We start from the raw sequence: 16,406 nt of genomic DNA, 5'->3' as shown, positions 1-16,406 counted from the left end.
GAGCAATAAAATAAACAATATATAGTACTGGATTAAAATCCAAAGTATAAAATATACATGAGTCTACACTGATATAAATAAAGGATTAAACCAATAAATTAATGGGAGGGTGGGAGTGGGGAGAGAAGAGACAAATCTTCCTTACAGAAGAATTCCAAATACTTTATGTAGATACTCCTTCCAGGAGGTGAAGCTTAATCTGCTCCTCCCCACCCCATCCCACACCACCACCTTAAGTGTAACTTGCACTCAGTGACTCATTTTCAAAGAATAAAGGAAGGAAAGGGAAAAATAGCAACTCTTCAGTGAAGAAACCTAGCAAACACATCTCACCCAAGTGATGACGGTTCACATTACCAGTGATGTCACGTGGATCAGACATACTCCCTGATATGATGAAATAAAAAGGGCAGTTGACCTCTGTGGTATTCTTTCCACAAACTCACAACCCCTGTCTACTTATGAGAAAAATAGAGACAAATCCAGATTGAGGGACATTCCAGAGGATACCTAGTCAGTATCTCTTAAGACTGTCAAGATCATGAAAAATAAGGAAAGAGTGAGAAGTTATCATAGATCAGAGGAAAATGGGAAGACATGACAACTAAACAATGAGCTCTTCTGGACTGGACCCAGGAACAGAAAAAGGACATTAACAGAAAAATTGGTGAAATACAAATAAATTCTAGAGTTTAGTTAATAATAATGTGTGAGTGCTGGTTTCTTAATTTTGACAAATGTAAATATAAGATGTTAACAATGGCGGAACTGGGTGAGGGCTATACAAGAACTCTATATTATCCTTGAAACTTTTCTGTAAATCTAAAATTATTCCTCAAAATTATAATTACGTAAATAAATAATCAAACTAACTAAATAAATGTTTATTAGTAAGGAGAATTTGTAAACAAATTATGGTACACTTATATCATGGCATACTATGTGTAGCCTTCAAAAATATTTAAAAGGAATTTTAATAATATGGTAAAAGCTTATTAAATAGCATTTTAAGTGTGAAAATCAAGATTCAAACCATAAATAGTACAGTCTAAATTTTGTAAAAGGAACACACAACTATACTGGCAATGATGCATGGAAAGATGAATAAAGTAAAGAAACTCTACATGTTTCATATAGTAGTTTTAAAAAATTCTCATCTTTGTACACCAAGTATGAGGAGCACCACTGTGCCATAGAGGTAAAAATCTCAATTCTATGACCTCTCTTTTGAGGTTTCTACAAAAGCAGCATCCTAAAAGAGACAGATGGTGATATTTGTCCATCCATCATCAATTCTCTTCTTCCACACTGACAGAATTCCAATTTCCTTAGAAGTGGCAGTATGCTTTTAAGATTGTATACAGAAGTCACTAGGTGAGACTTCTAGGAACACTCTTTACAAGAGGAAAGACTCAGTTCAGTTTGCAGTCCCCTTTGCCTCTTGTCCTTCCTTTTCTTCTCAACATAACGCTGGAGGTAAAACAGCTATCTTGAAATCATGAGAAGAAAAAGCATGTGGGTAAAAGCTACATGCAGTGGATTTCTGACCAGAAACACTGACGAAGCCTCGGCCCCGGTCAGCATCCTACAGCTGTGGTACCAGCCCTGAACTGCCTACCTCCACACTTCACGTTACAAGAGAAAAACAGAACCACATATGCGTTTAAGCACCTTTGCCAAGTCTTCTCTTCTAAGCACATGTATACAATCCAAACATGAAAGAACTGATGCCTATACCCAAAAGTTTTCTTATTGGATGTCTCACAAAGAGAATTAAACATATTTTTAATAAAGTCCTTCAGCTCACTAATATTTGGTATTTTTCAAGCCACAAGAAACACTAGCTTAAATTCCCTGAGACAGGTAAGAATTATTGAGGGAGAGGGTTTGGGGTGAGGGGGAAGGCTAAGGACAAACAACTCAAGAGTTGTTTTATCATCACAAAAACAATGACAATAAAATCAGAGTTAAACCCCTCAATTTACTGTCTGACTTAATGATTGGTACTCATTTAACAAAACATTTTACTGAGCAGGCATTTGCTGTGCAGAGGTCATCTGGAGTAAAAAAGGAATGAAACAAGATCCCGCCTTCAAGAAGCTCATAATCCTCTCTTCAAAAGTTTTAAACTATCGTAACAAAATGAACCAAGAAGAGAGACAAAAACAATTTCCATTTTTTTAATTGCTATACTACTGAGTTACAACCAACAACAAAAACAAATACCGGGGAGGGGGGTAACCCCAATGCACAAATAAGGAAATTAATTGAGTAAATTGTAGTATGGTAAGACAAAGAATATTATATATTCACTAAATAATAAATATAGAGATTGTGAATATGCATAGAAAAGCCCAAAGAACGTTAAATGAAAACACAGAACAAAAATATGCATAAACTCTTACAGTTATGTAAAAACAACGAATGTAAAATAAGGATCAAACAGGGTCATAAAATCTAAAATAGGGAATGTTTTGCCATTTTTTTCATTTTTCACTATATATTACTTATATATGAATCTGGCAATATGCATATATCCTGAAATCTTCCAACTGCAAAACACCTAAAATGCTGAATAAAACAAAAAAATAGTTTTTGAATTCCATATTAAAATGAATATTGTTTTCATAAACTCACAGAGACGTGAGAAAAATTCTAAAAGGGCCAGGAATGAGAGCAGAAACTAAGAAAGGTATCTAATGGCCTAAAGCAGAGGTCAGAAAACTATGGTCCACAAGCCAAATCCAGCCTATAGTTATAAGCTAAGAATAGTTTTTAAATTTTTAAATGGTTGAAAATAAAAAATAAGAAATCTTAACAAATGAAAATCATACGAAACTCAAATTTCAGTGTCCATAAATGAAGTTTTTACAACCCAGCCACACTCCTTCAGTGAAGCATTGTCTACAGCTGCTTTCACACCACAATGGCAGAGTTGGGTTAGTTGCACAGACTGTGTGACCTGCAAAGTCTAAAATATTTTCTGTCTGGCCCTTTACAGAAAAAGTTTGCCAACCCTTGGCCTAGAGCTTCATTTTTAATGAATGCACAAGGGAGACAGGAAATAAAGCCTCTGGGCTCATGCAGGGCAAGGAATCGAATTGGAGATGCGGTAAAAAGGCAGTAATAACAAAGTAATAACAAAGGGCTAGCCACTTAATCAAAAGTGAACTAGAGAAATATATATTCCACAAAATCATATTGCACAGACACATGCCTGCTTCCACATGACTTTTCACAGAGCAAGGAGCAGGAAAGGGAACCAGAGGATAAGATGAGGAGTTTCCCTGAGCATTCGTGGCCACTGAACACCCTGCATGTGAGGCTCATCTGGGGCTCAAAAAATACCAAGTTGACGGCCGGCCCTGTGGCCTAGTGGTTGAGTTCACACGCTCGGCTTCAGCGACTCAGGGTTCACAGGTTTGGATCCCAGACGCAGAGCTAGCACCGCTCGTCAAGCCACACTGTGGCAGCGTCCCACATAAAACAGAGGAAGATTGGTACAAATGTTAGCTCAGCAACAATGTTCCTCAAGAAAAAGAGGAAGAATGGCAACAGATGTTAGCTCAGGACCAATATTCCTCACACACACACACAAAACACACCAAGTTGAGAATTTAATTTAAAGTGGACTCAAGTAATCAGTGTCTCCTATCCCATAAGCACCTGACTGAAGCTAATACAGATTTTCTCAGAAGGACTATAGCGTCCATAAATAAAGTTCCAAAGAAACTGAGTTAGCACTAACAACAAATCACAACATGAATTCTTTTTGTAGTAATGGAGAGCTTGGTCACTCAGACCAATGTTTCTGCTTAAAGCAAGTAAAAATGTTACCTAAAAAATTAAAATATCAAGTAAAAAGCACTGAAGTGCTAATATGCTACCGTGAAACCACCAGGACAAATTCCAGGAGAAAACTTATACCCAAAGAAGTAAGGACAATGCTAGAGCACCAAAGCTAATGTTAAACTGAGGGCATTTGCTAATTGCAATTCCAGAAACTTGGGGTTCATTTTGGAACCCTGAAAGGGCAAGGAGGGCAGAAGTTAAGGCTCAAGTCTATCCAAGAGAAGCCAAGATCCTCTCCCAAATAAAGCCTGAAAGGATTACACCTAGAGGTAAGGACACATCATAACTAAATCCTTCCCGTCCAGAGGGGAGTCCAGGGAAGACTGCTACAGAGCAGGGGACAACATTTTTTTTTAAAGGGGAGAGAGGGAGGGCGTGGAGTGGGACAGTAAAATAAAAACAAAATGCTGAAGAAGCCATGATCACAGCCAAAGCCTCACCAGGATTTGAAGCCCAGGCCTGGATGGACCAGATGAGTTTGGTTTACAAAGTTCCCTACTGGCAGTGCTCCTAGGTACCTGACAGAAGCAAACAAACTTCATCCCTGGAGGAAGAAACTTTCATCCTAGGCCTCAAGGAATAAACACACGCACACACACACAGACACACATTTTTTCAATTAGCCAGGACAGAGTCAAAGAAAACTAGGCCAAAAAAAAAATCAAGATCCATGAGTGTGAGCAAGCAGAAAAGACTTTGGATTTTGGAATTAATCGGTGCAAGTATTACAACAATTATTCTTAATCGATTCTAAGAAATAAAATTGTTGAAAATATCTTCTAGAAATAGGAAACTAGAGAGAGAGAGAGATTCCAGATTTAGGGAAACAATAGAAAATCTAGAAATGAAAAAAATACTGACATTTAAAAATCAGTGTATATCATTGATACATGGGACAGAGCAGAAGAAGAATTAGTTAAATGGAAAATAGATCAGAAGAAATTATAGAGAATCAAGCCAGACAGAAATGATGAAAAACACAGAGCAGAAAATAACAAACATGCAGTTTAGAGTAAAATTAATCTAATAAACATTTAATTAAAGTTTCAGAAAGAGAAAACAGAGAGATTGAGGCATAGATAATATTTAAAGAAAAAGTAGCTAAAATTTTCCAGAACTGATGAGAGATACCAATCCATAGATTCAAACACAAAAGAAAAACAACATAATATAAACAAAAAGAAATCTACTCACAAACATACCACCCTGAAGCTGCTGAAAACCAAAGACATGGAGAAAACTTAAAAGCAGACAGGGGAAAAAAGATAAATTGCATTCAAAGTGATAGCTGACTTAAAACCATCAAAAATAGAAGCAAGAAGACAGTGAAATAATATATGTAATACATTAAATAAAAATAACTACCAGCCCAAAATTGCATACCTACTTTTAAGAATAAGGGTGAAATAAAGAAATTTCAAGCCAAACAGAGGGGGGGAAAAAACCTGAAAATATTAGTTGCAGACAGACTTCCATTGATGGAAATTGTAAAGGACGTACTTCAGGCAAAAAGTAAGTGATCTCAACTGGAAGGTCTGAAATAAAGGGAAAGAACAAATAAAGAGCTAAAAGGCAGGCAAATACAAACTAACATTGACTGTATGAAAAAACAATAAAGTCTAGTAGGATTAAAGAGAAAATTAAAGTATAGAACAGTGATACCACAAATCAGGTGGATGGTAAGTGTAATTTAGGTATTCAAGGGCCTTATGCAGGAGGAAAGAAAAGGTTTTGATTAACTTTAGAAAACTTGTGAAAACAAGTTAAGGATGAATATGCGGTAATTTCTCCAGTAACCACTAAAGGAACAGAAAATGCACATAACTTTCAAATGAGGGAGGAGAGTTTGAGGGGCAAAGGATGGAATAATCTTTAAAAATCAATTCAAGGGGCTGGCCCCGTGGCCGAGTGGTTGGGTTCGCGCGCTCCGCTGCGAGCGGCCCGGTGTTTCGTCAGTTCGGGTCCTGGGCGCGGACATGGCACTGCTCGTGGAGCCGCGCTGGGGCGGCGTCCTACATGCCACAACTGGAAGGACCCACAACGAGGAATATACAACTATGTACCAGGGGGCTTTGGGGAGAAAAAGGAAAAAATAAAATCTTAAAAAAAAAAAATCAATTCAAAAGGAGGCAAAAAGAGATGAGAAAGAAACAAAGAGCCAAAAAACTCAAATTAAGATGACAGATAAAAATTCTAATATATTAGTAGTATATTAAACGTAAATACTGAATGGCCCTATGAATAAACATGGATAAGAGATCACACTGGATTGTTTTGAAAGTCCAGCCATATGCTATTTACAAGAGATGCACTTTTTAAAACTTTTCAAAAAAACTGAAAATAAATATTGGACCACAAAAATACTAACCAAAAAAATAAATAAATAAAAGCTAGCATAGTTCTTTTAACCCAACAGAAAATATCAGGCAAAAGCATTACTAGAGATAAAAATAATCTTATAATAAAATTCAAGCACCTAATAACACAGCTTTAACATAAATAAAACAAAAAGTGACAGGAAGCACAATGATAGAATATACATACAGATAACAATTACTTATATATACCAATACCAAATACTTTCAGGTCATCAAATTTGCCATCTTCTAATGTCTATCTGCAGCTAAATGGTGAAGTACGTCATGATATTTTTCTTGAGCAATGAAAATAAGGGTGCTACAAAGACATGGATGATTTGTGGCAAAATAATGTTAAGCATAAAATGCAAGCCCAAGATATGTTAGAAAGATCAAAACCAAGAAAAACTAAATAATATATATGGTTACACACGCAACTACAAAAAACAGAAGTAAATGGTGTACATAAAATGTAGCATACTGGTTATCTCGGGAGGCGGAGGAAGTGGGGATATGACGAAGCTGAGCAACTCAGAGGGTTTCAAAGTTGTTGATAATATCAGTCTTAAACTGGGGACTGGTACAAAGATGTTTATCTCATTTTTATGCTTTATAATTTACATATATTATACATTTGAATGCACTAAGTATTTCATAACAAACCAAAAATATAAATACTAAACTATGTGCAATAATCCATTTATAAATATGCAAATATTTCATTGGGTTTTTTTTTTAAGATTTTTATTTTTCCTTTTTCTCCCCAAAGCCCCCGATACATAGCTGTATATTTTTAGTTGTGGGTCCCTCTGGTTGTGGCATGTGGGATGCTGCCTCAACGTGGCCTAATGAACGGTACCATGTCCACGTCCAGGATCCAAACAGACGAAACCCTGGGCCGCCAAAGTGGAGCGTGTGAACTTAACCACTGGGCCACGCGGCTGGCCCCTAAATATGTAAATGTTTTTAACAAATAAATATATGTGCTTATACCTCTTTTAAAAGAACGAAATTAAAGTGTTAACAATCTCTTTCTGGATGACATATCATTAGCGATGTATATTTCTTTATTGTACCTCATAGCATTTTCCAAGTTCTCTAGAATGAACATATATTAATTATATAAGCAGAAAAAAAGTTAGTTTCCATAAAATTAAAAATAGAAATAACAGCTCAAGGCAAATGTTTGGAAAAATTTCTGCCTTACTGTTCACTGGAATTGCAACTGATTCTAATAAAAAAATATGGTTACAATTTTAAAAACAACAACAACAACACTTTTATGTTTTACATAAGGAAAGTCCCAATAATGTAGCCTTTGGGGCACTTTAGAAAAATAGTGGGATACTGAAATGGTCACAGTGTTCTTAGGCCAAGAGACACATCAGAAACCAAAAGATGTGGGGAAAAAACTATTCCAAATATCCACAACTGAAATTGGATGTAGAAAAATATGTTCTCAACTTTTACTTCTATTTATGATAAAACCAAAACCATATGACCCCAAAAAGCATACTGTGTGAATTGATAATTAACTGTCTACAGATGTTACAAAGCACTGATCATTTCCATGCAAGACCAACAAAGGTCAACAAACAGGTAGGCAACTTAGCTAAAGTATTCTCAAGACATAAAAGGTGAAACAGAGGTTGATATCCTGTCTTCTTTCTCCTCATTCCCTGGAGTATTTTATACTCTCACAGTTATGGAAGGGGATGAAAACACAGAAGCAATCATTTTGGTGTCTGTTAATTAGAAGAAGAAGAAGGGTGTTAATTAGAAGAAGAAGAGAAAAAGCAGGTAAGTGTAAAGCATAAGAAAGAAAAAATGCAAATAGAATACAAAGTCATCTGTGGGTGAAGACAGCCTAAAGATGAAGTTGAATCTACTGTTTAACAGCACAATCTACTGTTAAAAGACCTAAACAGTCAGTAAATTCTTCACACGCTCAAAGTATTTAGCAAGTATTCCCAGAATTGCTGATTCTGCTGGCAGTTCTCATAATTTTGATCTATTCGAGGAGGTAACCACCTCATGGGACGGTTGGGAAAATACATTCAAGAAGTTTAAATGACTCCACTAAAGTCACAAGACAAGTCTAGGGCAAAACTAGAACCTAATACACGCACATCATTCTTCGTCACATGCTAGTTCTAGAACAAGCTGCTTAGGATCTACCCATGATCTCTATCATATACTGGCTCACACATATTCTAGTATGAATGAAAACGACAGTAAAAAAAAGTTAAAATTAATATGGTAAAAGTTTCACTCTTAGATAATGTCACTCGCAAAGAAGGCAGAATAAGCACAGAATGGAAAGCTAAGTGCATTTTTTTCTTGTTAGTGACAAATTTGGTGAGTATAAATCTAATCCTCTTATTTTTTCACCTAACCCATATAAATCATAAAGATGTGACAGGGATTAAACAGCTAATGCAAAGTAGACTACAGCTGTGCAACAAATATAGAGGGTTTTTTTCAGGTTTTACTTGCCAAGTGTCCAAAAACACAGAGGGTGTAACAACAAGGTACATATTCTTTGACCAGATTCAAAGAGTTGGAGAGCGTGATTTGGAAGGATATGGCAGTCCTGTTAGTCTACAGGAGTAAGAAGCCCTGCTGCCACAGATGACAGAGGAAGACAACTAACCAAAAAAATAAATAAATAAGAGCAGGGGCAAGAATTAACCTATTTAGAAAATAGAATCACTAGAACAGATAAGCTAAATGATTCCCAAGAGACCTTAAAGAAACCCAGTACTATGAGCCAGTAACTATAAGAAAACACAGAGTTTGGGAGAACACACAAAGAATGGAACAGGACAAAAGGTAAACATTTATGAAAATACTGATGATGGTCTAGTAATTTCCACTCATATGTATGCACATTGGCCTATGGAGACTATTAGCATTAATTGCCAGCATTTCAAGGTGAGAAAACCAAAGTTCAAAGATATATTTCTGGCCCAGCATCACTCAGCAAAGCAGAAGTAAGATGTGAACTACTACATCCAACATGTCATCCTTCCAGTGAAACACTATAAAAAGAATTTTACTTACCTTATAATTACTGATTCTAGATATTTAGAAGGATAAATGAAACATCAAATACACAGTTTTAGTAATAAACTTGCCCGCATGTCCTTCTGTTTAGTGTCATTTCTGTGTACCATGAAAAAACTGCAGCTTTATACCAACGACTGATTTCATTTAACATATGTTTAGATAGCAATAAGCATATGACACACACAATGGCTAATATTAGAAATATAAAGATGAATTACAACAATTCAGTTCAATCCTACAAGCATCTATTAAATAGCTATTGTGTGTCAGGGACTTTGCTAATGTTATACACAAGTATCAAAGTGGCATGGTCTCTACGCTCAAAGAGCGCAACTGAGGGGGCAAGATCAACAAAAACAAACCATTGCACTGTAGACTAAGTGCAAGGAGGAACGTACAGGGCACCACACTAGACCACAAAAGGAGGAGAGGGGTAGAAAGAATTTGGGGGAAGATGAGGTGACCTGGGATGGAGTCTGGTAAGTTTGCTCAGCATAAAAAAGAAGAATATACCAAGCACAAGAAAAAATATGAGGAAAGGCATAATGGCAAGAAAATAGAAGATGATGATTCTTGGGCTAAGGTAGGACACCAAAAGTGGAAGACAGAGAAGGAGCCCATGAAGTAATTAGAAAAAGAATGCTCACACAAACCACTTTCTGGGGAGCCGGCCCAGTGGCGCAGTGGTTAAGGGCGCACATTCTGCTTCGGCGGCCTGGGGTTCACTGGTTCAGATCCCGGGTGCGGACATGGCACCGCGTGGCAAGCCATGCTGTGGTAGGTGCCCCACATATAAAGTAGAGGAAGATGGGCATGGATGTTAGCTCAGGGCCAGTCTTCCTCAGCAAAAAGAGGAGGACTGGCAGCAGATCTTAGCTCAGGGCTAATCTTCCTCAAAAATTTTTTTAATTAAAAAATAAAAAAAAAAGAAAGAAAAAATGGCCAAAACAAAACTTGCATATTATTATAAGTAGATCAAAGCAGGTTGTAGAGTCCTTTTGGGGAGGAGGGATAAATGGGCTATATATTTTTTTAAAAAAGTTCTTTAAAAAGCTTGAACCACTGGGAAATCACAGAGAAGATAATGGAAAGATGAGCAAGGCACTGAAAAGGGGGAACAGAAAATGTGGCAGCTAGAGAGCGAGAGGGAGAAAGGAAGAGACAGAGATGGAGACAGAAGAAAGAAAGAAGGTCACTTTTGCCCATAACTCTTAATTTCCACTCAACTGCTAGGCCCCTTACCAAAAACATCTTTTTAGTCCTTTCATTGTTTCTGCCAATACTGCTTATATAACAGTCAAAATTTACCATACTCACTGAGACAGATATAGCCAATCTGGAGCAGCAACATAAGGAGACACAAGTAATTCACCAAATGCAAAGTTTTTCAATACTAATTATAATCAAGACATTGTGCAAAAAGTCAAAGATAAAATGAGGCACAGGAAGCTAATTATTCATTCAAAGAATTTAAAACCTCATTACAGAATCGAAGCAAATACATATAAAAAAATATGGTTCAATAAAAAAATCATACAAAGATCATCAAATTCATGACCAGAGAGTAAATGCTATACTCATTCAAACAAAAGATGATTGCTACAGGCCGGAGTGACTAGGAAGCACAACTAGGAGAGTAGTAAAAAGAAACGTAGAATCAGAATTGCTGAGTTTCTCATCCTGGCTATACTCCTGAATTTCTTTTTAATTCCCTGAACCCAATTCTAAATCTATTAAACGTAGGTATAATAATACCAACAACTACACCATGTAAATTTCTTGTGAGAATCAAGTGAGATGATGTATATAAAAGTATTTTGCCAACTTTAAGTTATGTACAAAAGTTAACTAATGAAAGATGACGTAGACCACACTTCTCCCTAGTCCTCCAATTAAGTAAAGCTAAAAATCCTAGACATTATGTATAAAACAAATATAAGAAGATTGTGAAAGGTAGATAGAAGGAGAAACACTGGCTATGGACCTTAGAAACTGAGGAACATCAGGTGATGAGTTCACTGGTAGGTTTTTTTTGTTTTTCTTTATTTCACCTAATATATCTCAAAGTAGGTATAAGACTAGCAACAAGGAAAAGCCTGCAAAAGCAGACAAGGTCCAAGAAAAGCCCCTTCTCTCTAGCTAAAGGACTAGAAAAGGGGCATCCTAGCAAGACAGGAAACTTTTAGACAGTAATCATCCCACTCAAGCCAAACACCATGGGGAAAAAATGCAAACCCCAGCCCTACTCAATCAGAAGAGGCCAAGTGGGGAGCCTAGACTTCCACCTTCATCAGGTAGTAACAAGGCCCCTCAACATGGTGTCAGTGGAGGTCATGTGGGGATCCTGGACTTCAATCCCACAAAGCAGCAGAGAGGCACCCCTCCCCTCCCCACCATAGTGGTGTCAGAGGAGGTCCAGTGGGAAGTCAGGACTTTCACCACCATCCAGAGGCTAACAAAGCCTCCTCCCCTGCAGTGTCAGTATAGACCACTATGAAGAACCCTAACAAGGTGTTCCTCCCTTTCCCAGCCAAGGAGGTACCAGGGAAGGCCTACTCGGGAACCTGAAATCCCACTTCACCCCAGTAGTGACAAGGCACTGCCCCTCCTAGAGTGTCAAAGGAGACCAAATAGAGAACCTGGACTTCCACCACTACTGGCAGTAAAAAGTAACCGATTTCCCTGCTGAAAGTGTGCAAAAATTGTCTACTAAAATTGAAAATTTAAATAAAATCCAGTCTCATAATATATAAAATGAACATGATAAAGCAAAAATCACATATAATATCAAGAACGAGGAAAATTTCAACTTGAACTTTAAAAGAAGACAATCAATAGACACCAAAGGCAAGATGACACAGATGTTGGAATTATCTGACAAATATTCTGAAGCAGCCATCATAAAAGTGCTTCAACAAACAATTACAAACATACCTGAAACAAATGCACCATCAACTGTAAAGTATTATATACAAGCTAACTAATGAAAACGATGCACTTCTCCCTATTCCTCCCAGGGATGAGGGCTAAAAACATTTTTAGAACCAAAAAACAATCAAAAATTTTTAAAAGCTTCACTGAATGGGCTCAATGGCAGACTGCAGAGGACAGAGAGAGAAAAAAATCAGCTAACTTGAGAACAAAATAATAGAGACTACTCAACCTAGACAAGAGAGAGAAAATAGACTTCAAACAACAAAAACAGTCACAGGGACATGTGGAACTATAATGAAAAAGCCAATATTCTTATCACTGGAATCTCACAAAAAAAGGACAAAGAGGGTGGGGCTGGAAAAGTATTCAAAGTAAAATGACTAAAACTTCTCAGATTTGGCATAAGCTACAAACTTACAGGTTCAAGAAGATACAAACTTGCAGATTCAAGAAGCCAAGTCAACTCCAAACAGGATAAACCCAAAGAAATCCATGCCAAGACATACCATAATCAAACTTCTGAAAACTAAGACAAAGAAAAAAGTCTTCAAAGCAGCCAGAGAAAAAGTATATCTTAGCTATAGGGAAAAAACAATTCAAACAATAGTAGACATCTCATCAGAAACTATGGTGGACAAAGGAAATGGTGCAATCTCTTAAGTGCTGAAAGAAAATAACTTTCAACCCCAAATTTTATAACCAGTGAAATTATCCTTTAGGATTAAGGAGAAATCAAGACATGTCTTACATGTCTTCATTAGAATGTTTCAAGACAATCCAGATGAAGGAAAACTATGTAACTTATAACTATTCCATAGTCAATAAGAAACTTAGGAATGACTCCACACACTAACGAATAAAGTTTCATTAACAGTATGGCAAGACTAACTCAGATTTAAACAAAGCAAAATAACGCTAAATATAGGAAATAGAAATAATGTGGCTAGAAAACAAAAAGCAAAGTGTATCAAATTTTAGGCAAATTTCAGTAAGCTCCAAAGATTGAGAGAAGCAGACTTCAGCCTGAAAAACTATGAAGAACACTCATAATGTAAAAAAGCAGTGCCTATTCAACTATAAAAACAGTATTATTCCTGGAAAGTCAGTAGCATTAAATTTTTCTTTTTCCTATATTTCTTCTACATATCTGTCCAAATAACAAGAATCTCAGAGAAGAAATATAAGGAAACAATAAAGATTTCAAAATAAAAACAGTAGTAAATAATACCAGATATTTAAAGAACCTAGTATGAATCAAAAAAAGTGCAGGAAATTAGTTAAACACAGTCTGAATTCTAGCTGTACCACTTACTAGATAAGTGATTTAGATCAAATAATTTAACTTTCAAATTCTCAGCTTTCACCTTTATAAAAGCAAGAAGCTATCAACCTCACAGAGTTACTGTGAAAGTTAAATGAGATTATATGGAAAGCAACCAACATATAGAAGGAACTAAATAATTAGTTGCTTACATCCTTTTTCCTCCATATTTTATGTCTCAGTTTTTAAAAACCTAAGGGCCATATGAATATAAACCCCATAAATTTCTTAAAGGATAAAAGAAATAAAGCAAGTAAAAATAAAAGTTCTCTGTTAACCAAATGAAATTAGAATTATTTAAAAATGTTCTAAGAAGCCAAAGGTCTAAGCTAGAGATCACTAAAGACTACAGCATCTGTCAATGTTTAATAAACGTTTATTAACATAAACAAGCAAACACTATTCAGGGTAACCAAAGTTCTATGGGCTGAGTTTTGTGTGTCAAATTATCTTTCATTTGCCTCTAGACTCACAAATGGAGAATCAAAAGTTTAGGAAAAGCTCTAATCTTATTGTTTCATATTAAAGGAATGGAAACAGTAATAATAATTTGCATAAGTGGTAAGTGGAAAAATGAATGTCATTTTATAAACACAACCAATCATACATTTTTTCCATTTATACCTACATATATGTGGTGAGGTGTCTTTTTCAGCTATGAAAGTCAGAAAAACCAAGTATTGGAATGAAAAGTTAGCTGTATTACAAAATGCTAAGCCAAGATTTTCCAAAGTAAACAAGAATGTTCATCTTTCCCTATCATTGCTTTCTCTTAAAATTAATAATAAAAAGTGATTTAATAAAAGTTGAAAGAGATTTTCTCCAATTAAGTAAAACTTATTGTTAAAATTCATTTCATCATTATATCATACCTTTTTAACTTCTATTTTGTATGCATATTTTATAATGTCATGGTATATTGGTATAGTAGTACTCATTTCTAAATTAATAAACATATATTTATTATTACATTATATATTTCATATAAATTCATATTATACGTTATTAAAATGATTATATATTTTATTTGCATATTTAAGTATATACAATAACATAATTATGTGTTTATTGTATTATATTAATATTACAATATATATAAAATAATTGCTAAATTAATAAATATATATTTTTTTTACTATCAGGGATATACTATCAAAAAATTTGGAAACCATTGACGTAAGTCCTGTCCTAGAACTTCCTGAATAGAATTCCTTCTAAGTAGAGTAGGGTAAAAAGAATGATTATGAAGCATCATAGGACTCCAACTCCAGTTCAAATGATGTCAATACAAAGCTCTAGGCTTGCTATCCAATCATCCAAAACCCAAATATAAGTTGCTTTGGTATATGCATTAAATCAACTTCCTCTCTTTAAGCATCTGTGTGTATATAAGTCTTTAATTCGGAAATGCATTTACTTCTCACTGTGTGACTGTATATTTGCCTACCTCCAGATGGTATTATCAGATTAAACTGTAAAATCTCTTAAAGGAGCTGTACGGATTGGCTTAAAAATAAACAAGCACTGTAAATAAAATATTCCTTCAATTCCCAGAAATTAAGGAAATTAAACTTCTAACACTTCTAACATGACAAAAAGAAGTACTCTTACAGAAATTCAAAAATAGTTTAAGAATTCAAGTATACATAATTTAGGTAAATCTTTGGCAAATAAGACTAATTATTTCGGTTTATTAAAAATAGCTATGTCTTCTCTAAAACCATTATTAAGTATACTATATGCATAGACGTTTTTATGCTACTACATTCTTCCTACACTTACACTTCACTGATCGCATAAGCTAGCGCTGCTTCTACTTACTGTTTGAGATTACAAAAAAAGTAAAGGTGTGTTTATCCAATTTCAATCATTATTCTGACAAACTTTATTTCAACAATAATTACGTCTGCTTCAAGATAAGTTACCAAGATCTTCGGGTAACTTAAAATCTTGGACTGATACTAAATTTAGTTAATTAATGGACATTCATTTGATACCTGGATCATTTCTAAGTAAGATGGAATACTGAAACACTACTAAACACAATTTAAGTTTGTATACTTTTGATTCTTATTTTTATATGCTACAAAAGAGGTTATATATATTTGGATCTGTTAATGAATGAGTTCAGTTTTGCCACATTGAGATGCGTATGGATATAGAAAGTTTTGAAAGAAAATTTTGCTTGTTATAGTCAAAGCTGACTAAGGTTTGGCAGGTTTATTTATAGAAGCTTTTCATAAAGAACTTTAGTATCAGATATTATACTGATGCAAAACTAAAATTTGGTTTTCTCTCTGTTAAATGGAAACTTTTTTTGGATTATTGGCCTGCTCTTAACAAGAGGCTGTAAAAGATTATTCTTTACCTTCTTGTAATCTGCCCAAATAGTGAAGATTCTGTGCCTTAACCAAAAATCCTTCTATGGTTTATGCTGACTTTATTACGCCCTTGATTATTTAAGAAAACAAATGTCTCTCACTAGGAAAAAGGTTCGTTACAATCACGTTACCTCCTATGTTTGCCTATGAAACCTTTATCATTGCTTTTGCTAAACACATAACCAAGTATTATTTTCCTGTAACCCATGATCCTATCCTAACCACACATTTAAATCTCCTAACAATCTTTTTTTTTTTAAAGATTGGCACCTGAGCTAACATCTGTTGCCAATCTTTTTTTCTTCCTTCTTCTTCTTCCCAAAGCCCCCCAGTACATAGTTGTATATTCTAGTTGTCAGTGCCTCTGGCTGTGCTATGTGGGACGCCGCCTCAGCATGGCCTGATGAGTGGTGCCAGGTCCGAACCCACGAAACCCTGGGCCGCAGAAGCGGAGCACACGAACTTAACCACTCGGCCATGGGGCCAGCCCCA

At 35.5% G+C, this 16,406-nt stretch overlaps 1 protein-coding gene across 3 annotated transcripts in view; it reads right to left on the bottom strand.

The window, feature by feature from the left end:
• The window catches only part of EXOC6B (exocyst complex component 6B), a 577,176-nt gene that overhangs the window by 381,816 nt on the left and 178,954 nt on the right, over nt 1–16,406 (bottom strand). The window lies entirely within an intron of this gene.

The sequence above is a fragment of the Equus quagga genome, chromosome 5 (genome assembly GCF_021613505.1).
Source record: "Equus quagga isolate Etosha38 chromosome 5, UCLA_HA_Equagga_1.0, whole genome shotgun sequence".
NCBI lineage: Eukaryota > Metazoa > Chordata > Mammalia > Perissodactyla > Equidae > Equus > Equus quagga.
Note: the sequence above shows the minus strand (reverse complement) of the source record. Positions and strands in the feature narration are given on the sequence as shown.